Source organism: Pipra filicauda, unplaced genomic scaffold, assembly GCF_003945595.2.
Source record: "Pipra filicauda isolate LSUMZ 115617 unplaced genomic scaffold, ASM394559v2 scaffold194_size2289513_pilon, whole genome shotgun sequence".
NCBI lineage: Eukaryota > Metazoa > Chordata > Aves > Passeriformes > Pipridae > Pipra > Pipra filicauda.
The window spans coordinates 771,212-795,054 of record NW_024104303.1 but is presented as its reverse complement, the minus strand read 5'-3'; the positions used below and the strand labels follow the sequence as shown (position 1 = coordinate 795,054).

The 23,843-nt window shown below is 38.6% G+C and overlaps 1 long non-coding RNA gene across 1 annotated transcript; it reads right to left on the bottom strand.

Annotated features, from left to right (window-relative positions):
- Positions 1-3,997: 3,997 nt before the first annotated feature.
- LOC120323085 lies at positions 3,998-23,501 on the bottom strand. The gene is made up of 2 exons (XR_005563227.1): positions 21,315-23,501; positions 3,998-5,610 (listed from the first exon to the last, which is right to left on the bottom strand). It is a non-coding gene; the product is annotated as an uncharacterized LOC120323085 (long non-coding RNA).
- Positions 23,502-23,843: the final 342 nt, after the last annotated feature.

The following is a 23,843-nucleotide window of genomic DNA, read 5'->3' as shown; positions in this document are numbered from 1 at the left end:
CCCCAGTCCTTTTTTTCCTCCAGTATTCTGATCCCATACCAAATATGAACAATATTTACAATATAATTCGTTATTCACTAGCTACTTTTGTTAAGGCATTTTTGTACCTCCATTGAACAAGCTCTTAACACATCCAAACACTCTGAAGACTAAGTCATGGTTGTTCAAAACAGATATTCTGCAACTTCAAACTTTTGGTCCTTATAAGACCCATATTCCTTTCTTTCGGATTCAAACCTGATACACACAGAAATAATCACTAATGCTGACTTCAAAGCTCCATGAATATGTGCTTTGTGAAACAGATCACACTGATGACATTTTGAAAACAACACAAACTGCCAGTTTCGAGTGTGTTTGACTTATGGACAAGTTGACATCCTGATGTGGACTTGAAGACTGTGTCCTAGTGACTAAATTGAATATAACATGTAGGGGAGCAGTGATTTTTAAGTAATACTTTCTAACTTTTTTTGTAAGATCAGTATAGACCTGGTAATCCAATAACCTGCTTCATTACAATAAATCATTTGTATCACTGCATTTGCTTTACTGATACTATGCAAAGGCCATTTTCCCAGTTCTTAAGAAAATAAATAACAGATTTTTCATGTGTTCTTCAGGAAATGGGAATGAAATCTCATTTTAATAATAATATCAGTACAATAATAGCTGACAACAATTAGACTATCAAACTGGCAACTGCCTACTATGCTGATGATACAGCAATGTTACCTTGGAAACTAGAAGTCAGGGAATATGTCTCTCTGGCTCCTGGCTTCCTACCTAGTCTGAAAGTTACCTAGGAGATGGGCCATCCTCTTGGTGTGAGTATAGACAGAAGTTTGGGCACAATGGACACATGACTCCAAATGTAACAGCAAACATAAATAACAGTAATGTTGCTGTCTATCAGATGTACTGTGTACTATTTTCCTTTGGCAAAGGCAGAAAATATTTAGTTCTATAGATATTCTTAGGTCATATGAGGCTATCTTATCTTTTCTTTTTATAATGTCCTCTATAGGATCTCCTGCTCAGTACTCTTAGTTTGTTAAATGTGGGTTATTCTAAAATTCCAGTTCAACACATAAAGGATTACAGGATCAAAAAGAACTTACCACTGGTTGAGAATCACGCTATGATTAAGCTCTTCTTCCTTTTATAAAGGACTACCTGGAATCTTCATAAAGCAATCTGAATATCAGGCACAGAACTCACCTGAATACTTGAAAAAGAATTAGCATCTGGTGTGATCAGTCACATATTATACAGGTTCAAAGGGGGAAAACTGAAGCTATAATGCTGTTTTTGAAAAGTGAGTGATAGAACATTTAAAATGCTCATTTACTGCTGCTGATTAGAGACACGACTTTTTCTTAACACTGAGTCTTTCAGATGACACAAAATTTGGTTGAGCAGCTGGCTCTGTCAAAGGCAGGGAGGCCCTGCAGAGACACCTCGAAAAATTAGAAGACTCAACCACTACCAGCAATAGGAATTTCAAGAAGGGGAAGGTGCTGGATTCTGCACATGGGATGGGATAACCCTGGATATACATGCAGACTGGGGAATGAGATGCTGGAAAGCAGTGCCAGGAAAGGGACCTGGGAGTCCTGGTCAATGGCCAGTTGAATGTGAGTCAGCAGTGCCCTGGCAGCCAGGAGGGACAACCCTGTCCTGGGGGGCATCAGACAAAGCATCACCAGCCGGTCGAGGAAGGGGATTGTCCCGCTCTGCTCTGCACTGGGGCAGCCTCACCTTGAATATAGTGTGCAGTTTGGGGTGCCACAATAGAAGAAAGATATTAAGCTATTAGAGGGTGTCTAAAGGAGGGTAACAAAGATGGTGAAGGACCTTGAGGGGAAGTCTTATGAGGAGCAGCTGATGCCACCTGGTGTGTTCAGCCTTGAGAAGAGGACACTGAGAGGAGACCTCATGGCAGTTACAACCTCCTCATAAGGGCAAGAGGAGGGACAGATACTGATCTCTTCTCTGTGGTGACCAGTGACAGAACCCCAGGGAATGGCCTGAAGTTGTGTCAGGAGAGGTTGGATGTTAGAAAGAGGTTCTTTGCCCAGAGCATGGTTGTTTACTGGAACAGGTTTCCCAGGGAAGTGGTCAGAGCACCAAACCTGACAGAGATCAAGAAGCATACTCTTAGGCACATGGTGTGACTCTTAGAGATGGTCCTGTGCAAGGCTAAGGACTTGATGATCCTCATGGGTCCCTTCAAACTTGGTATATTCTCTGTGCAGTTGTGTGTATATCTTAAGAGAAAGGCCAGACTTCGGTGAATATCTACCGAGGTGCTCTGCACTTGGAGAGATAAGATAATATTTTTGTAAATAATGATGTTTACAATATCAAAATCAACTCTCACAATAGGTTGTGTTGTGTGAGAACAGTAAGGTTCATACAAAATTGCCAAATTCTTGTTTTTACCTCCAAATAATACTTATTAGATAACTTTGTGCTCTAAATTGAAAGTGGTAGTGCTTTTTTGGCACAGTGTGAGGATAATATCTGTAATTAAGAGCGGCTTAATGAGTATTTGTAAAGTACTTAGTCTGAACATTCTTACAAAAGTAGATGTATAGGCTTGATTATTTTTTCCTGTTTGTTTATTTATTTATTGCCTACTTTACTATATTAAAGGTTATGGAGTGCCTTTCCCTTTCTTTGACTTGTATGGAGTTTGAGAAACTGTAGATATTGCTTACATGAAGCAACTGCAAAAGTCGTCATGGTTAGGTTTCGCGAACAAAGATTTAGGGCTGCAAAGGTAGGTAAATAGAAAACCTCTGTCTGTCTTTGCATCTTCACGTGTCTGTGAGAGATTTAATTAATGGACAGTGGCTTAGATTCCCTTCTGTCCTGAAACCAGCAGAAGTTTCAGCATTAGCTGTGAGCTGCTCACAGCTGGGATCCCAGGTAATTTTTGATCCAGAGTATTGCTTCACTGTGTGGAAGATATGTCAGGTGTTTGCTATGAAGATTCCTGACACTGATACAACTGTGTAATGTGGGACACTCACCAGCAGTTTGATCCGGTCAAGTCCACTGGCAAAGCAACTTAGCCTAGGAAGGGCTATAAAAACATATGTCATTTAATCCTGCCTGAACCGTACCTTTTCTGAAACAGATGTTCAGTTCCTTAGCTCCTTGCTTCAACATCCAAAGGCAGTGTGATAAAAGCATGTGGACAATCTCCATTTCTAAAGAAAAAGGGTTATTTCGGAAAATGTACAGTGCATATGGATGTTCAACAGATGGAGGCTAAAAAGCAAAGAAATGAAGGATCAGATCCATGGAAGTACTTCAGTGATAAATATCACCATTAATCTCACCATACATTACTTTCCCAAGGCAGTGCAGGAAATTGTTAGCAGAGGAATAACTGAATTTTGATTTCCCAAGTCCTGAATTATCATCCAGTCACTGAATTGTAGTGATTTTTAAATGATCCTTAGATAGACTACGTTCAAACTACTGACCTAAAAGTGGAAATTCCTTCATCCCATTATCATAGGTTTATCTCATTACTGGAATCCTGACCTATTCAGTATCCACAAAACTACACAGGAAAAACAAATTATCTGTAAATATTCCTGTAGAATAAAAACCTTCTCATTTGCACCTACAAAATAGCTTTGTAAAATCTATGTACTGTAACCCTGTAGCAAGAAGTTTATTTTGACCAATACATTTCCTGCTGCAGGTGATACAAAAAAAACCTTTCTCATCAGAATGATGAGAACTTTTCTTCCTCTACTGCTGCAACATTTAGCTATGGAAATGAGAAAATGTGGAAACACAGTCTGGTTCTGGAGATTCTAGATAAAGGTAGATGTTCCCTGAAAGTGGGAAAAATAAAATAAAATAAAATAAAATAAAATAAAATAAAATAAAATAAAATAAAATAAAATAAATAAAATAAAATAAAATAAAATTAAGAGGGATAAAAACAAAACCCAGAAAGCTTGAGCTTTTACAGTTCAAAGTAAATTGCCCTTATTTATTCATAGCACAGTCAGATTACAGAATTATAAAAGACTTGACAGCAATCAAAGGCCAACAGAATTAGCAGTTGTTTTGTAGTGATTTTGTTTTACACTGCATAATAGCTATGACAAGTCTAGAATTTTTTTATTCTAAGCATAAAATGAGATCTTTTGACATTCTGCAACATACTGTAAACACAGAAATAGGATACATTATGAATCTTGAAACTACTAATACAAACATTCTTTATACTACACAGCCTAGTTTAAAAAACAAACAAACAAACAAAAAAAACCCAACAAAACAACCAAAAAAACCCCCACTAAACTAGGGAGTCTATGCTTGTATAATTAACATGTTTAAAATATCTGGAAAAACTGATTCGAGTTTGGCCTGAATTCACAGAATCATAAAACACCAGGTTGGAAGGGACCTCAGGGATCATCTGATCCAACTTTCCATGGCCAAAGAAAGACCTAGAGAAGATGGCACAACACTCTGTTCAACTGGATCTTAAAAGTGTCCATGCTGGGGAATTCACCACTTCCCTGGGGAGAAGATTATTACAATGGTTGATTGTTCTCCTTGCGAAAAATTTTCCTCCTGTGTTCAACTGGAACCTCGCCAGGTGTAACTTGTACCCATTATCCCTTGTCTTTTCCATGTGACTCCTCGCAAAAAGAGTTTCCATCTTCTTTGTAGCCACTGGAACATGGTGACAAGGTCTCCCCTGAGCCTTCTTTTCCCAAGGCTGAACAAACCCATCTGTCTCAGCCTTTCCCCACACGACAGGTTTTCTAGTCCTTAGATCATCTTTACGGTCCTTGTCTGGACTCTCTCCAGCCTCCTCGAATATCACGGACTAAAACTGAGCACAGTATTTCAGGTGTGGCCTGACAAGCACTGAGTGGAGTGAGATAATGGCCTTTTTTTCCCTCTGCAGATGATGCCTTTGCTGATGCAGTGCAGCATCTCGTTGGCTCTCTTTGCCACAGGAGTTCACAGTTCACTCACACTGAATTTGATTTCCCCCAGGACCCCTGGGTCACTTTCCACAGAGCTCTTCCACTTCTCCATAGACCCCAGCCTGTGCTGCAGTCCTGGATTATGCTTTCCCAGGTGCAAGGCCTTATGTTTGTCTTTGTTGTACTTTATAAGGTTCTTGTTGATCCACTCTTCCAGCCCATACAGGTCTTCCTGCAGAGTGGTTCTCCCTTCCAAAATATCCATTTCCCCACTCAGTTTGGAATCACCAGCAGATTTCAACAGGGACCATTTGATCCCATTGTCCAGATCACTCATGAAGATAATCAACAGCTTTGGGTCCACCTGTGATGGGTTGCCAGCTTGAAAAAGAGCTATTTATCATACCTCTCTGGGTGCAGCTTTCCACCCATCCCACAGACCACTTGTCTAGATTGTCACACATCGATTTCTCTAGGAGGAAGCTGGGGCAAACTGAATGGAAAGCCTTGGAGAACTTCATAGGGACAACGTCCACCTCTCGCCCCATATCAACCAAGCAGGACTGAAGGAGCAAAGTTGCAGTTTGGATATTTTGAGCAGCTGAGAAGATCTATGGTTATAGAAATATTCACCTTTCATCTAGAAGAGACAGAGGTAGTTTAGTGATTGACCAAATATCTACTAAATCCCTTATGTGCATTCTTTCTGCCAACAGGTAAACAGAGAAAATAAGACTTGGATTTCTCAAGCATCTTCATGAATTCTTACTTGTCACTACATTTTTAGGAAATATTTAATCTCTCCCTGGGTTCAAATTACAGCTTAAAACAGTTCAAGAAACTGTTCAAGGAAGCTTAAAAACAGTCATGACCAATCATCTTGGAAAAACAGCACCTTAGAATAATAATCCTTGCACAGATTCAGGCAGAAAGACCTCCCTCTCCATCTTCAGGATCCATACCTTCAGCAAGGTTCTGGAATAAGCCATTTGTCTTATTCACAAGCTTTTCTCATCAAGAAGAACACACAATGTTTATGGAAAATTAGTAAAATATGTGAAATACATTTATGTTTTTTGTTTTATCTACTTCTAGCATTCTTTACAGGGTTAAGGAGATATGAAAAAACCTGACTATGTTGCAGGAAAATACAGATAATTAATTCATTCCAACAGCACACAAGTAGTATTTTCACAGTTGTTCTGTTGCTGCTGTAGTTAAACAGTGATGGAAAACACACAGTTATCATTTAGCAGGTGAAATCCATAAAAGGGCACTTAAATTGGTGTAAAGGTTGCAATCATGGACCAAAGCAGTAAGGAAAATATAGTCCATCTGATGGATTAAAATTTTGACAATACGACAGGACATCTGCGTGGGAGGGTCAATTAGAGAGCAATAAATAAATAAAATAAATGGTTTTGTTTAGTTACAAACAACTAAAATTACAATACACAGCAAATATATTGTAGTTCACTGTGTTACCAACATTTTTCAGTGCTCAGATAAGGGATGAAAGGTTAAATTCCTTATATTTTCAGTTGCACGGTTTTGTTGCCGAATGTAAAATATTTAACCATGAAGGCAGTCATTATTCTCCTGCTGCTTTGGTACAATTAATTCTTATAATATTAAATAGCAATTCATTATAGCCTCTATATCACCAGTCCAGCTGAAGGAGATAGGTGGCTGATAAAATATCTCTGAGAACAGTTATAAATTGCTTGCTTTAAAAGAATAATAAAGCAGCCATGCCGAGCTGACTAAATCCTCCATATATTTCGAATAACTTATTTAGAATCTTCAGCAAATTACAGTCAATAATCTTCACTGTCAACCTGCTGTTCCCCAAAGTTCTGCACAAAAACTTACCTCTGAAATGCAAATGTTTAATTAGTTTTTACTAGTGAGTGGGTTTTTCACTATATCTGTCTCCACAATTTTCTCCATTTTTTTATAGTTAAAAGGTAATTGTCATTTCAGGAATTTTCTTTCTCCTCCCTCCTGTTTTCTATTTCCCTCTTTGAAAACACAAACTCTATCACAATGCATTAGTCCTCATTCTTTTTCTCTTGTGACAGACATTTCCAAGTTTGAGGGCTCAAGCATGAGGGAAGAAGCAGGTACTAAATTGCATCTGTAGAGCTTTGTATAAGTGTATTCCTGAGTTAAAACCAATGTATTTTGCTTCCTTTTTCAGTAAACAGATGATGGCAGGGAATGGTAACCATTGGCATAGTATGAATTTAGACATTTTAGACTCTCAGATCTGAGCTGCAATGCCCATGATGTTCTGGGTAAAAACAAACAAACAAACAAAACCACAAAACAAACAAAAAACCTCTTTTGATAACTGAACAGCAACGGTCTCTGCATTTGTTTCTTATGCTGTGCTAAAAATATCTTTCAAATTTAATAATAATACTATACTGGTTTATACTACATATATACACCTCCTTTAACGACTGTGATACCTGTGAAAAATTCACAAAAATGTATCAAATTGTGTTTTTTTTCTTTTTCCCTAGGCCAGAAACTCACCAAAAATATTTGAAAAAATTTAATTTCTCTCTCCCATTAAATTTTGTCTAAACAATCTAAATTTGGTCTAAACACTCTAAATTTGGTCTAAACTCACAAGAATTCTCTGCCATGAGGACTGCTCAGGTGCTCCAACAGGGACCAACAGGAGTGGCAGGTAATTTGGAGGACTGTGATTCATTTGAATGCCTCGAGTTCTTTTGGACACATGCAGCCCTCTTCACCTGTTTGTGCCAACTAGAAGGACTTTACAGCTTTATAAAACACGAAACCTCCTTGTCAATTGCTCGAATACTGGAGCAACGGGGACAGATATGTAGATTTTAGAAGTAAGGCATTGTTAGAGGGGAAATGGGGGAGGTGAACAGACTGCATCCCCTTTTTACTATATTTCTGAATTTTCTCAATATACAGCCAGTAAGAGTCTGTGATAACACTGAGCAACAGGACCCTTCATATTCCACAACAACTACCAAACACCACACCCTGTAGCCTGAGGAAGGCATGTATGCCTCACCTAATTTCCTGCCATGCAAGGAAATGATCCCAGAGAATCAGGCTGCGGTAGAGGAATCTTCAAACACATGAAAACAGTTGCCAACATTATCTGTGATTAATAACAGAGGGACAAGTCTCTTTCTGTCTCCAACTGCCAACATTGCTGTGGTCACAGGAGACAGCTCACCCATAATGCAAAGAGTTTGAAGAAAGCAAATAGAAGACTAAGGTCTCGACTCTTTATGACTGAGTGATCTTGTTCTTTAGGAGATCATTAGTGTTGCACTCAGAGACAGATTCGGCTTAATCCCTCAGTACACAAGTAACACTTGCTGAAAATAAAAAACAACTGTTGATGGGGAAACACACCCAAATTAGGAATTGTTTGCAAAGATTGTTATTTAAATACCAAGCTGTAGCCATCTGTAATGGAGTAACGTTTAGCAAATCCTATGCCTACTTCATGCATTAGGAAGGAAGAATTACTCTGCCATTTGTTGTAAATGAACACCAAATGAAAGATCACCCTTTGATCTTTAAGAGACAATCAGAACTTAACTACCAGCCGCAAATATATATGAGCCTCTGCACAGTAGTAAGTTGCCATGGGGATGAGTTGTACAGAAAAGAAATTGCTTTTAAAAACTAGTTGGTGGCCAATCTCATTAGAATCATGCCCTGTATTTGGCACTTGCTGTCAATCTCACTGGGTAAGATGACGAGGTGTGTGCCCCTAATAGCAGCAATATGAAAGTGCTGGGAAGAAAGGTTTTATTATACCTGATTTAAAGAAGTCAAAAGCCTACCATCTCTTAAAGTCAGGAAAGTCCAACAGACAAAATCCTGAGCAGGGACTGAGGAGGGGACAGTCTCCATCCTGCCCCCCTTGGTGACAGAGTTCACATCAAAACCCCAGAGGTTTCTTGTTTGAGACCTTCATAAGCAGAACTGAAACATAAGCTTTCAGATTTGTTGTTTGTAAATAAAAACACAAAGTGACATCCTACTGATGATCATTTCTGGAGCTCTATCTTTCATTGACTGACTGGTATTCCTACACTATGGTCAACTAATGATTAACACTGAGGTTAATGCAATAAAAAGGATTTTTTGATGGATAGTCTTTTTTGCAGAGAATGAAAGGGGGATGGTCTTGCTGCTTTGAACCAATTTTTCAAGAGGAAAATTTTAAGTTCAGTATAACTGTTTGTGAGGAAACAAAACATAGTTTTGAAAACAAGTTCTTAAATTTCTGGATTCCTGAACTCGTGACACTTCTAGGGGGTCTTACTGTCAGAGAGTTGTTTCTTACCTCCAACCATTCTATCTTTCTCAAAATGAGCACTGAAAAAAAACCAAAAATAGGGAGCAAATTCAAACCCATCATCATAGCGAAGAACTGGCCTTTTAAACACTGATCTTACAAAAGGATGTCTGAGGAGACATTCATTGCCCTTCTTTCTGTATAGTGTTATGTGGATTGCAGAATAAACTTTTGCTCCTTGCCCTTTCCATCATTTCTCTTTTAATGCAACAATCAGAATAAACATGGAGACATTTTATGAGGGTTTGTGATACATAACATTAAAAATTCCACAAACAGACTAAGCATAAATCAGACAAAGCATGACCCTTCATGGAACTTAATGCATCGATTTCTATCATGCTGTATGGTGATGTGAAGAATTCAACATCAGGTTGTAATTTTGGACCTAATCTTTATCTTTGTATATATGCACAGGCACAAAAGAAGGGTTCTTGGCAATTTTCCAGAGATTAAGAAAATTAAGGGACAATAATGATATAAATTTTGCACTACTGAACTGGCACTACACTCACCTTCCCCCGTTTTTCACCACCAGACTAACACGTCTTCCCCGACATTAGTAGCAGGGCAAAGCTTACGTGATGTTGGCTACATGTAGGGAGATACTGTAAGAAGAGAGCATAGCTGGATGGGAGTATCTTGTACTTGTGCTTGTAAACAAGTACAGATAAGCAGGCAAGATATCCCAGGTTAGAGCTGAGGTCTCAGGGATTGGACCTGAGGAGTGAAGCTCCTTTTATAGGTCTAATACATGAAAATTTATAGCTAAACTCACTGAAGTTCAACAGTGACAAGTTGTGCAAACTGTAGAGGAAAATTAACTTTGCTTTGATGTTTAAACATGAATCTTAACAACACAGCTGCAACCAGATCCCTCAGTTGCATGGAACAAATTCTGATTACCAGATGGGAACAAGCTTCAGTGACACAGGAGAATTTCCTATATTTTCTGTTCACGCCCATATTTTTTGACTATGTCTGTGTCTATGACTTGCCATCATGGTGAAGATGTGGAATGGCAGTGTGCTGAAGCTGGCCTTTTATGATAAAAACTTCTGCTGATAAGCACCCTGCTTCTCTTCTTTGATGCTTTCCAAAGGCAATGAACAGGTTCAAAGCCTTACACTATCGAGCTTTAATTAGGAGACTAGTTTGCATACATTTTAAATTTTCATTACTGTTCAGTGAGCTGGTGAATTTTGATGGGTTACAACCTGCTCACCACTGGAATAGTTTGTAGCTCTCACTACCTGTTGGCATTGATGCCAGAAGCCAAACAGGGTAGGGTATATTTGGACAGCACAGCACCCTCTTCAGAAATTAAGTTCATTATAAAGGTACTGGTATTAAGCAGAGAATTTGAACTGGTTGAAAAATTGCTTCTTTCAGAACTGTGCCTTGGTGTCTGTGTTTCTTTATGCATTATCTACTGGCTATAATCACATATACTAGTTTTAAAACCGTAAGTTGCAGCAGATCAACTGCACAAAAATTATATTTATTATGCTATGTTTAGAATCAGTAGTAAGTTGTTAAACAGATATTGCAACTTGACAGAACAAAACTGAAGAAACCTAGCATCAGAATAATAACAATTCATTTGCAGCTTCAGTTGTTCTCACCTGTTTTTATATTAAAGAAATAAAATAGTATTTCAAAGGTCATTTTTCTACATTTCAATGCAGTCAGACTGATGAGAAAGGAAAAACACTTGAAAAGTGCAGTTACACAAGGTGCTTGAAGATAGAAATTATTTCCTTAAAGTGTTTAATCATGCCTTCCAAAAACACTTCCTCTGGTGACCTAATCACATAAATCATAGTAAAAGGTTAAAGATGAAGTTCAATTGCACCGAATTAGATATGATAGTTTCCCTGATACGGATTACTTTACATGAAAGAGTGAACTCATTCCACTAAATAATCATATTCTTTGCATGGCCTCTGGACTTAAAGCTGATGCTCTGTCACGCACTTGTATGGATGGACATTTTGGGTTCCTCAAAACTTTGCTACATGGAAAAAGAACAACAAATCATACAGCCACTATGTTCTAGAAGGTAATCCTTAACTAATGCCTTACTTCAGTCAATGAAAGTGCTACATGTGACTTATGATTTCTGTAGAAATTCCTTGAAATTCTGCTTGATCTACAACAGGAGAAACCAAAGCAAAGTTACAGTGGGAGAGCACAGAGCTGGGATATTTCCCACTCCTAGACCTATGCACTGCACCATCTTCCTCCTTCCATCCCATAAAACAGATGTTTCTATTGCAAACTTCTTACCCTTATGTATTTATTTTGGGTGACAGCAATGTGTTTACTGGGTTACAGTCTGAGAGAGCTAAAGGCACCTTGCTTCCAAAGAACTATTAACATTGTGCTGGCTGTAAAGGATGTAAACAAGTTTTGGTCCAACTGCCCTCTCTGAAAGCTGAAAAGTTTTCCTGACTTGTGAATATGGAGTGGTCAACACCCTCTGAAAGCAGCTCTGCTGCTGTGCCTGGCCGGGGAGTTAAATTTTCATGTACTGTTAGTTGCCTACAAGCAAATCCACCTTCCAACATACTTTAATACCACCTGTGATCCACATAACTTTCCAAGTGGGACCCCAACTATAACAAGCCCCTTTGGCATAACTTCTGTATGGGCCCATTTCTGCTGTAGAGGCATCACTTCAAATGTCAAGAGATGAACTCTAGTATAAGAGAGCGAGTTGGAACTGGTGTCAGCATCACTACAAAGGTTATTTCCACAGATGAGTTTCCTGCAGCATTGTCCAAACTGTGCAGATAAAACATGTTTTCTTGGTGTGTTAAAGCACACTTGGCATGACCTTGGCCCAGTTGAATGAGTGCAAAATGCCATTCAGACAGATGCTGGCAAGGGTAGCTAAGAGATTAGGAGCGAGCAGATGTACCATAAGAATTTAAAAGTAAAATTTGCACTTGGCTTCCTCACAAGTATTTAAGCTGGGATGGATAGTCTTAAAAAAGCAAAGTACCTTTTTCTTGCTTGCTTGTGGAAAATTTTATCCAGTTTCAGTCAGGAGAAGCAAGTTGAATACAGGCTCTTTTCCCGACATTTCTGTACATCTTAACCAAATGAAACCACTGTACCTTCTTTTCAGTTTAGCTGAGCAGGTTCTAGAATACATAATTAGATTTTAGGACTAAGAATATAGAGAAAAAGTGGTCAAGGTTTGCTTAGAGAACACTCTTGCCTGATTGTTGGTATTAAAATTAAGCACAGGGTCAACATTAATTAAGACATGACATTTCAAGTCCTGCTAGCCAAGAATCTTGGACCTCCCGAACTAGCCAGCTCTAAGTCTCTACAACAGAGTAAGTACACCACGGCCAGATGCACTGAATCCTGGCCCTACTAAAACAATATGAAACTGTGAAGACTTCAGTAAGAACTGAATTTCTCAGTTGAGTTCAGATATTTTGAGATTATATTTGATTGTGGAATTTCCCGTATTCACAGCCATTCAGGTGCAGCTGAGCAGAGTAGAGATCACTTTTCAGGGAGTGACCTTTTCTTTCCTGGTTGATGAGATAGGTTTTTTCAGTGCCAGCCTTGAACAGAAGGTCACTCTGATCAGGTTGACAAGTGCTACTGTAAAACAAGTAATAATACAGAAAGCTGTAAATATTGCATTTGATCCAACTGCCTTAATACAAGGTTACAACCCTAATTTTTCCCTGCAATTGAAGTAGAAAAATTGAATATATCAGTGCATAGAGAGCAGCCAGACTTCCCCGCAGATGTTGTACATCTCATATATTTACACAACCCTCGCAGACAAACCTGCACTCACTTTTTTTCGCAGACATATATGCACTCATTAGGCTCTAATATGGTTAGGTTCTGAAAACATCATGTTTAAGGTAATGAAAAGAACCCTGCCAAGAACACCATGACGGGCTAATGTAGTGGCATGGTTTAGAAACACTGTTTGCTCACATTAGTTGAAAATAACTACAGACAGAGCACGAGAGACTGCGAGTTCCAGGCCCTCTCAAAGGTAGCATGACTAATAGGGGCACCTTCATGTTTGAAACAGACCTTAGACAAGCCAGTAGGGCAGGCACCAGCCTTCCACATCACGTGCATTCCCATGATTAGCAGCAAGAGTCTCTTCATTGCATTCAGAGCTTTCCTTCACAAGAAAAAGCTTTTAGGCTTCTAGGATATTGGAAGAGACAACCTGAAAATTTGGCTAAACATCCTCTTTTAAAAACAGCCTTAAGTTCCTCTACCTTTAATTCAAAGTAAAGCAAGTAGACAGTAACAAGAACAATACGAACTCTGCACGCTTCTCTTGAAGCAATTACAAAGTCAAGAAGGGACAAAACAAATGAGAAAATCTCACAAAAGAGGACTCAGAAGGAGATTAATGGTAGGTAGCTAGATAACTGTATTTGTACCATATTACGCTGTTAGTTTTTTGGGGTTTTGTTTTTGTTTTTTTTTTCACTTTCAGTTTAATTTTTTCTGTATGTGTGGCTCAGGCAGTAGCTTAAAGACAAGGGGAGTTAAAATTTTTGGCCCTGATATGGGAACCCTTTTGATTGCAATTCCCTTTCCGTTTACATGTGAGTAAATTTCCCTGAATATTTCAGAAGTACTTCACAGCCTCATAAGAACTGCAGGTAGGTCTCAAAAATTCAAAATTCACATGCACTCAGGCTACACACATGTGGTCACTCCATATATAAGAGCTCTTCTGTACGTGTGATATTCTGCCCTTTCTTACTGCTGCTCCATACACAGTACGATACATCCACAGAAGTCCAGGGTGCTCTGGGTTCATTGGACTCTTAAAGGGATTCACCTGTGTGCACTGATACCAGTCTATCAGTCATATATATGTCCACATTTAGTAGGTCCAGTGATGGGACTATATGGAGCCTATTGCTTTCAAATCAGATAGCTGGGACTGGTTCTTTACACTTTGTGTACAAAACTGTAATGCAGTCAAAATCTAAAAACACAAAAGCTACCAAAAGTAGTATAAAAAAATGTGGCACAACAGGAAAAAGGACTTTATGGGAGAACTGTTTGTGAGAATAACTGTTTGAGAAAGTATGTAATAGAGCACTTCCAAGTTGTGCCAAACCCAGTTTTATAATCCAGTGAGCATTTTTGTATTACATCCCTTCTGCCACTGTCTTGTCTTTCCTTGGCTTGCAAACCTCTCAATACAGAATTTTTACTCTTTATTCTGAGTCATCATAACACCTAAAAGGAGTAGATATTATTTGTTTTAACACTAAGTGACAATTTGTTGTTAAGTTTAATACAAGCTCAGCCTCGAAACAAAGTGCATTCCTCTTAGAATCATAGAATCAGTGGGGTTGGAAAAGACCTCTGAGATCAAGTCCAATCCTTGATCCAACACCGCCGCAGTTACTAGATCATGGCACTAAGTGCTACATCCAGTCTTGTCTCAAAAGCCTCCACAGATGGAGAATCCACCACTTCCCTGGGCAGCCCATTCCAAAGGCTGATTACCCTCTCTGTAAAGAGTTTCTTTCTAATATCTAACCTAAACTTCCCCTGGCAGAGCTTAAGACCATGCCCTCTTGTCTTACTGAGAGCTGCCTGGGAGAAGAGATTAACCCCCACCTGGCTACAACCTCCTGTCAGGGAGTTGTAGAGAGTGATGAGGTCTCCCCTGAGCCTCCTCTTCTCCAGGCTAAACAACCCCATTACATCCCTATTACTCCCTATTATATCACTGTTACTCCAGTTCTTCATTGATTTATAGCAGCATAGAGTCAGCTTGCAAACACTGCATCCATTCATATCACCTCAGCAAATAAGGTGACATTAAGGCAACGTCTGATTTGGCAGTTCGGTGTGTTGTGTAAGATTTTTACTCCCATATCTCTGTTGTGGTTACATCGGAAACATTTTTTTTCTCTGTCACATGTCTGTCAGCTCTAACTCTCATGTTACAATGCAGCTGAGAGGATATTCACTATGATGTGGGGGAGCAGAAAAAGTTACATGTATCTTTTAAATCATCACAATAGTTCTTCATATGTCACTATTACACTGAGATAATACTCATCTTTAACTCTGACTGACCATAATGAAGGATAAGGCCAGTTGGTACTAGTTTGAGGTACTTGATAGGTGAAAGGACCGGTCACTACAGGTTTCACTGTACTGCAGGACTCAAGAAGAGTGTATGTAATTATTAAATGCAGAATGAGCTGAACCAAACTCCAAAAACGCCCCTGAAGCCATCTAGAACAGGAAATCATTTCTTTCACATATCCACCTCAAAATGTAACCAACTTTAAAAAAGAAATTCACAAACTAATGAAAAGAACTCTACATAACATTTTGCCACAGACAATATATTCATTACTAAATCTGCTTGCCACCTATTTTCTTTATTGTACAACAGGATATTGCTGCCTAGCTGCCTCCTGCAGTAATATTCAGCTTAACTATAAACAGATATAATTGATATTGCAATGAGATACACAAATAAAATGGGGCATTACATTTTGCTGGCTTTGGTAAAATACGTTTCAGAACCAAATGTGAGCAACTTTTCTGACTGCCTTCCAAATCCTGCAATGTTGATTACCCTAGTGTAGAACTGAAGTTCCTAATACTTCAGTCATTGTGTCACTCTTTGTTTGGAAAAAAAACGTTTCAACATTTGCAGACTGCTGCAAAAAAACCCAATATCATATATATCAATATATTTCACATACCAATATTATCTACATTAAGTGGAATATTTTGTATATATGCATATATATAGGAAGGCAGGTAGATAGGTAGGAATATAGATAAACACATATAGATAATCACATCCAGCATTTCTCTTTGTCAAAAAATCAGCGGGGACTTTCCTATATTTAACAGTTTAATGCATCTTGTAGTTACTTATGTAGAGAAAGTGTAAATGAAAATGAATAATTTATTATGCCCAGTAGAAAAAGAACCTAAATTTATATATCTCATCTAATTCACCACTCCAAGCAAAGTGCAAAGTTAATGTTCAAATCTGACAAACACTTTGGTGAGGGGATATGAGATTTTCACTTTTCTTCCTCACAACCTCTGTCCTCTGAATATGTTTTTATTAGAATATCATTACCTTAGAGGGTTACAGAAGAAAGTAGAACTGCTTGCTACTTTGTAATATTCAAGACATCATTTTCTATTAGCTTGCAGTCAGGCCCATCACATCTTTCCTTTCTTGGCTCTTTGTTTGCTGAAAAGCTGCCCTACCGAGCAGGCGGGTAACTAAGGTGTTCGCCAGATGAGAAAATGAAGTTTTCTAACCTTCAAATGGACTTGATTTTTACATTCTCTCCTTTTTCTCTTTTCTTTTTTTTTTTAACCAGTGGCGCTCCCCCATCTAAAAGCACGAGTTCAATTTCCCTTCAGTTGAGCCCAGTTAGCATGACCCTGAGCAGCATTAATAAATCCACCTACAATTTATTAAAGTCTTTCACGGTTATCCACTTAGCCAGTTTACAGGGGATGGACTTTTAAAAAATGATTCTGTCACCAGGAATGAGAGGATACAAATAATGAACAGAGCAGGATGAGAGTGACTGTGTTTCATGACTAAACTCCCAAAAAGCTTTACAGCAAGCATCACCAGCACACTCCTATTTCACCACAGCTGAAAAAAAGTACTAACTCACGTGTGACTGCTGACCCTCTCCTTAGTTAGTAACAACTTCAAATCAGAAAATCTGCATGAAACAAGGGGGCTGCACCTTGCCGGATTACAGGGCATTGCTCTTGAGAGAAACCCACTAATCACTATGAACCCAAATCTCTCAAAGGGGTCAGAAAAGGAGAAGCACAAATGGTATCATGTTACTTAAGACTGTATCACAAGTCTGTTATGGAGTTTATTCTTGGGCCACATATTTTTCTCTGGCACTTTGTTTGGACCAGTAACAATTCTTCTTGGAATTAGTCACTTGGCAATAGGAACAGAATTACCTTATATTTCAGTTAATTCACAGTGATGGCAAGGTTAATCCATTGCTCATTCAGTGTCTGTATTTTACATTCTGCATAGTGGTCCTGGTGACCTTTGTGCTGCATGCTGTAAAAAACCCCAACAAAAACAACAACAATAAAATATCAAAAATGGCCTGAAGTAGGGTCTTATTGCAGAGAGAGTTGTTTCAAATCAGTTGTTTCAAACCAGTGTTTCAAACACTGGTTGTTTGAAAAGGGGCAATATCCCTGAGCATGAAGCACAGTGGTGTGTGTTGTGCCTGCCTGACACATTCAGGAATAAGAAGATAAACAAAAGAATCACTTTTCAAATGCACATTCTGTCTCTCATACCTGACATAAGTTCAGTACCAGAGAAAATTGGAATAAATTAAATCAAAATATAAGAAAATGACAGAGGTGTCCTTTTTGTCCCTGCAAACAAAATGTATTGAAAATAAACCTTAGGGTTGAATTGGTTTTCAAAAGAATGAAGTATATCCACCAGTCTTACCACAAAAAATAGAATATATGTGTTTAATAGTGAAAACTTGAGTTTTTTCTTAAATAACTGAACGAAATGACAGCTATATCACATCATTGTTTGCTTACACTGCTCAGAGTGAAAGGTTAAATTAGCTTTAACTTCAGACTCTGCCTGGAATCTCCAGATGAAATAAATACAAGCTTCTCGTAGCTAGTTAAAAATAGATGCTGCTTTGAACATGTTCATTAAAGCTACTTATTTGCATATGTGTTTAATCTGTATTTATCATGGAAATTTCAGGAATAAATATATGTGTCCTTTTTTAGAACTACTTTTTTTCCATTAAGAATTACAAGACTTTAAACTTTATTTCCTTCAACTGTCACTGCAGATCTCCAAGATTAACTAAAATACTTTCACCTTTCTAAATATTCTTGGTAGTTGTTGAGAGGAACAGCTTGGAGAAGGCAGATACACAAAGGCAGCATGAAAGTCAAAGGAAATAGGTTCACAATTTCTACAAAGGATGTGAATGTTTTCTTTCCCATATGCACATACTTTCCTACTATGATATCACAATATATATTTTGAATTAGGGATACAAAAATACTCAGGAACTTCTAAATTTTGAACATCTCTTGAGGCTCAATTTACAACAGAAAAATAAAGAAATTTACATTTATAGTCCTGCAACATGGGGTTTGGATTTGCCTCAGCATTATTTTATTAAGAAAAACTAAGGAATTATTTCATAATTTTATTCCAATTTCCCTAGGGTTTGGAAGAAGGAGAACAGAAATTTGAGATATAGAGCTTTGACATCGACCTATGTGTTTTCTCTTTCTGCATCTTGCTCTACACTACATCATCCCCAGTAGGGTTTGCACGTTTATAACCCAAGTACTAATTTATATCATTCTTTGCTGCATGCTTGGCTGTGCCTACCAGTCTATTAAGAAATTAATAAGGGCTCAGTATCTGTTATTGCTAATTTTAACCAGGAACAAGGTTCCATAAGCCAAGGTTCCAAGGTTCCATAAGGTTCCAAAGCCAAGCCATAACATTGATGCATTTCAAAATATGTTAATTGTCTTTCTCATTATTTAGCCTACTTAGCTACTTGCCAATACTAGTCTCCTAAATACAAATAATGAGAGATATTTTGATATTTGAAAAATTATATCTGAATTGCTTTGAAATGTCAGACTTTTCCTACTAATTGAAAAATAGGTTTCATGAGGATTCTTGTAGAGAATCAGAGATAGAAGTAATGTATGCTATCGACTGCTTTTCAACCTCAATTTCTAATGAAAATTAGCTATCTCAACTCAGCAGAAGTGCTAACTAGCTTTCAGTACCAACAGTTCTCAATCTGTGTTTAGAACAGCTGCCAACAGTTCACTCACACTTCTGTGGCAAAATGTCTGTGGTAGTTTTAAAATGGGAAGAAAGCAAGGGAGTATATTTTTCTCCCTAGCAAACATGAGCCTATTAGCCTACCAATGCTGATACAGGCATGCTTGTGCAATACTGGCTCTGTATTCCCCTCAGACTGCAAATGGAGAGTCTCACAGTATATCAGTGTGTATAAGGAAGCATAATGAATATTAATGGTGATTTAGTGCATCACTTTTCATTTTCTTTTTGGGAACCTGGAATCCTGGAGGGTCCTACTCCATTTTAGCTTTTGGGAGGACACTGAGTGGGGTTTTCTTGGATGTGTATGGAGTTATATCTCTTTTAACATTTAGATGTCAAGTTTCTCATTCTAGTATTTTGTTCATTGGCTGCAATATCTTTCAGGCTGCCTAAGGTCTTATCTACACTTGTTAAAAAAACCCCTTCCCTTTCAAGTGATAAAGAGAGATGGAAATAAATCAGGCAATGTCTCCCTGACAGTTAATGCAAGCAAGAGAGGGGCAAAGGGGTATGTGTGTTGGTAGGGATTGGCAGGGGGGAGTACTGGCTTGTGCAAAAGCCGGCAATTTTCGCCACTTGTGCTTTCCTTAAAATGAGTGACAATCATCTTATGGACTACAACTCTTTTGTCTCTTCTCCATGTCACATTACTGTACCTCATTGGCACTGGAGGAAATTACTTATCCAACAGGTGCAGATAAATAGCACTTCTTAGCACACCAAACCACACTCATTTTGCACGTATTTGTGTACATAAAACTCCAGATTACAAGTGGAAGAAGAAGAAAGAAGGAAGAATCATCTGAGGAATAGATGGAAGAGGAGGATATGGGTTCAGAATTTCAAGAGGGGAGAACTTTGTTTCTGCAAATTGTTCTCAAAGGAAATCAGTATCCAAAACCTAGAAATCCACCATAATCCATCTGAGCATTTAAGCTCAGATACTCAAAGAAATCTTCATCTGATCTGCCACTCAAATCCTATTAAGTTGCATGTAAAATACTCAATTCTCTGCACATCTGTTAAAATAAGCCTACAGTTCAACGTTATTTTTAACAGAAAACAGAGGCAGGAAATACACCTGTATAAATACTACATTCCATGCAGAGGTATGCATTTTCACAGCAGTATATCGCATTGCTATGAAGGAAGAAAAAAATCATGAACAGCAGGAGAATTGACCATTTTACCTGTGGTCTTAGACTAGCAGCAATCCCAGCAGACTGAGACAGTTCAGTCTGAGGCTGTGAAAGTTAGAGCTAATGAATTTACAGCTGCTGGACAGCAGAGCATTCAGGGCCATGTCCAAGCCCAACCAGACAATGCCGGTAACTTATATTTCAAACACTTACAGCATCTTTCTGTTGATTACTTGTTGTTATGCCTTAGCTTGGAAAAGTAAATGTGTTAGAGTTTTTTATAAAGACGATGTTTAATTGAGTGTAAATTGCTTGTTGACTCCTGCTGAGAAGGGCTGAACCACTCATATTCCATGTGGAATTCAAATAGGATTTTTGCCTGACTGTATGGTGACAGTGAGCAACCCAACACCAGGTGAAGGATGAGGCTTATATCAGATGATGCAAGAAGGTGTCTCATGTCCCATGCCTTTGGAAAGCCTATGCACAGGTTCCTTGACCACTGGGGAACTTTTCTCCAAGAGTGGTCCTGCTGGACCCATGAATCAACCTTAAATCAAAACCTAAAGCTAGCCCCAAGCTGTGTGTCAAACCAAACATGTACTTCATCTTCTCAACCTATAAAGGAGAAGTAAAAGAGGAAGTCTTGTGAAAGGAGAGAAATTACAAATGTATGCCTTAGAAATAGAAAAAATGCTACAGAAGTTTAACTGCATTTCACTCCCTTTCCACTCTTTAAACAAAAAAACAGAGTGAATGTTCTGAATTCATGTCTCATTTGTCAGAATTGTTTCCAGTGAAAAAGTGAAAGATTTGTCTGTTATTTCACTTCAGCCAGAGTTTCACACTCTTAATTTTGGTAACTCCCAATAGGGACATGTAGTGTTCTGTTTGGTATGGGCTTTAGTCAGTTTTTAAGCAGCAGTAACATATTCTCGTACCAAAGAACAAGCTGTGGCCAGTTACAGCAGTAACTTTCTGCTGGGTCCCCCAAAACTGATTCAGCTGCAGTCCAGGCCAGATGTAATGCAATCAACAGTACTGACCTGTGAAAGACAAAGTCATTATAATAGAACACTGCAAACAAGAGAAACCTAATAAAGATGCAAGTACAATGAAATATGAGTCAGAAGCATTAAGGGGTGGAAAGCAGAAGAAAACACAGATTATATCTCATCTCTGTGCCACATGTCTAATTGATACAAAGAAAAAATTCATGACAAATCATTCCTTATTTATCTTCCTTATACACAATGGATGCCTAATATATTTGGTCACTGATCCCTTGCACTAATGAAGCAGTACAAGAAAATACACTCTGACAAGGGGTATTCCTCCACAGGAAGAAATACTTTGAGTCTTCTTCTTTAAGCTTAAGAAATCTGTGGTAGGTAAAAAGAAAGAAAAAAGTCTATATTTATGTTTCACAAAGTTTAAACATATGACAGGAAACAATACATAAATTTTAACTTTTTTCCTTGCTCTGCTCCTGATTTGCAGTGACATTTTGGTCATACCTTGCATGCATTTTTTCTTTTTTAAACACAGATGAAATGAGTTTGCATAAAATAAACCAAGCTTTGTGATCACTGGTTCAGTTCTGTTATTCCTTCCTCTCTAGCTGATACTACATGTGTGCACCAGCAACCAAGGAAGAGGACAGAGCCTCATCCTCAGTCCCCACCTGTTCACTCTTCAGGAGGCAGCAGAGAACAAAATGCTGCCTCCAAAGTGGTGAGGCAACCACAGGACACAGTCTTACAGGAAGAGCTATGCTGGGTCTAAGCTGCACATACAATTCTAAAATTTGCTTTTTTTCCACCCTTAATGCCCAGAAAGAAGAAAAGGAAACAAAGACAAGAAACAATAATTTTCTAGTTCCACAGTAATTGGTGAGGATCATGTGTTCTTACTCCGTATAAGCCAGTTCATGAGAGCCAAAATGATGTTCAGACTGTTCCTCATGAAAAGAAGGCTCATTATTATTGGAGACTGGTGAGTTAAAATGGCCATTTAACCTCAGCTAATAAAAAAGGGCCTCATCATTAATAGAATAGTACCTTCCATATGTCCCTCTCCAAGGTGCACACCTGTCTTTGGACCTCATTTATTCTAGGGTTGGTGCAGCTCACAACTAACCATGTACATGGGTCCCAATGGCACCATTTGCTTTCAGATTTTACATTCAGAAAGCATGCCAATATCCTCCAATTGGAGAATCTCTCTCAGAGTGACATGCAAAATATCTGAGATATTATTTAATCTCAGGTGTGATCAAATGAGGAAAAACTATGGCTGTGGGATATTCCCTTTCTTTCTCGGATGGTCTGTTGTTGCATGTTTTTAGCTTTAGTAAAAAGTTTGCTGCTGCTACAGTAAGAACATTGTCCTGTGATGAAAAAGAAAGAAAAAAAAAAAGACTTGCATAACATTTAGTTCAGGTAACTCCCAATATACTTTGGATATGCAGTGTTTCAATTTGTAGCATGTAAAGTCCAATCAAAAGCTCATTAATCAGAAGCGAATGAGCTCCCTATCCCCAAGATGTCAGGCAAGGGATGTGCTTTCTGGGAGTAGCACCGCCTGGGACACCAAATCAGAAAGAACAAATTAAAGCAGCTCCTCATCACTGATGCTTGCATTAAAACAAACTGTAAAAGAGAGAAAGGGGGAGGGATTGGGAGAGTAGGAGGCAGGGGAAGAAGGAGAGGGGGAGAAAGTGGGGGGAGGGAGAGGAGAATATGCTCCTAACATTAGTTTTGGGTGCTGCATTAACAGTCAAGACTTGCAACTGACAGAAGCACAGAAATAATTAGAGGACGGGCGATATCCCAGCTCTATAGAGCACCAGCTCTACTGTGATGTTGCTTGATTAGTATTGTTTGTGCTACGGTATCTGCAGGACGTCCTACAGGGGACCAGAGTCCCACTGAGACCAGTGGATGCACTAAAAATGTCCTCCACAGGCCACTCATCCAGGGCTTGCCAGGTACAAAAAATAGTACTTTCAGTTTCCAGTTGTTCTCCACTAGGTAGGATGGATCCCGAGGCCCTGGCAGCAGCTGCAGAGACAGAGGACACAGTTGATGTGCAACTGCATGCAGGCTGCAGGACTACTTGGCTCCACTTACTGCAACCATCAGGGGAGCTGGGCTCCTTCCTCCACTGCTTTGATTTGTTGTTGCTTTCTCACTCTGCAAGAAAAAGGCAAAAAGCTAGTTGTTCTCCACTTAAAGAGATACAGCATGGGAAGAGTTAAAATAAGAAAGCCTGAATGTTTAATCTGCCAGAAACATATGAGAAGAGCAATCAAATCTGGGATAAGTAGCTCTGAATGAGGTATGCCTGATTGCTTTAGGCCATGCTGTTTGTCAGTCTTTTAAAATTCAAGTCATTACCAGATGCTGATCTGCTCTAATATTGTGATATTTTATCTGATTACACTTATGTGATTGTGCTATATCTGCTAT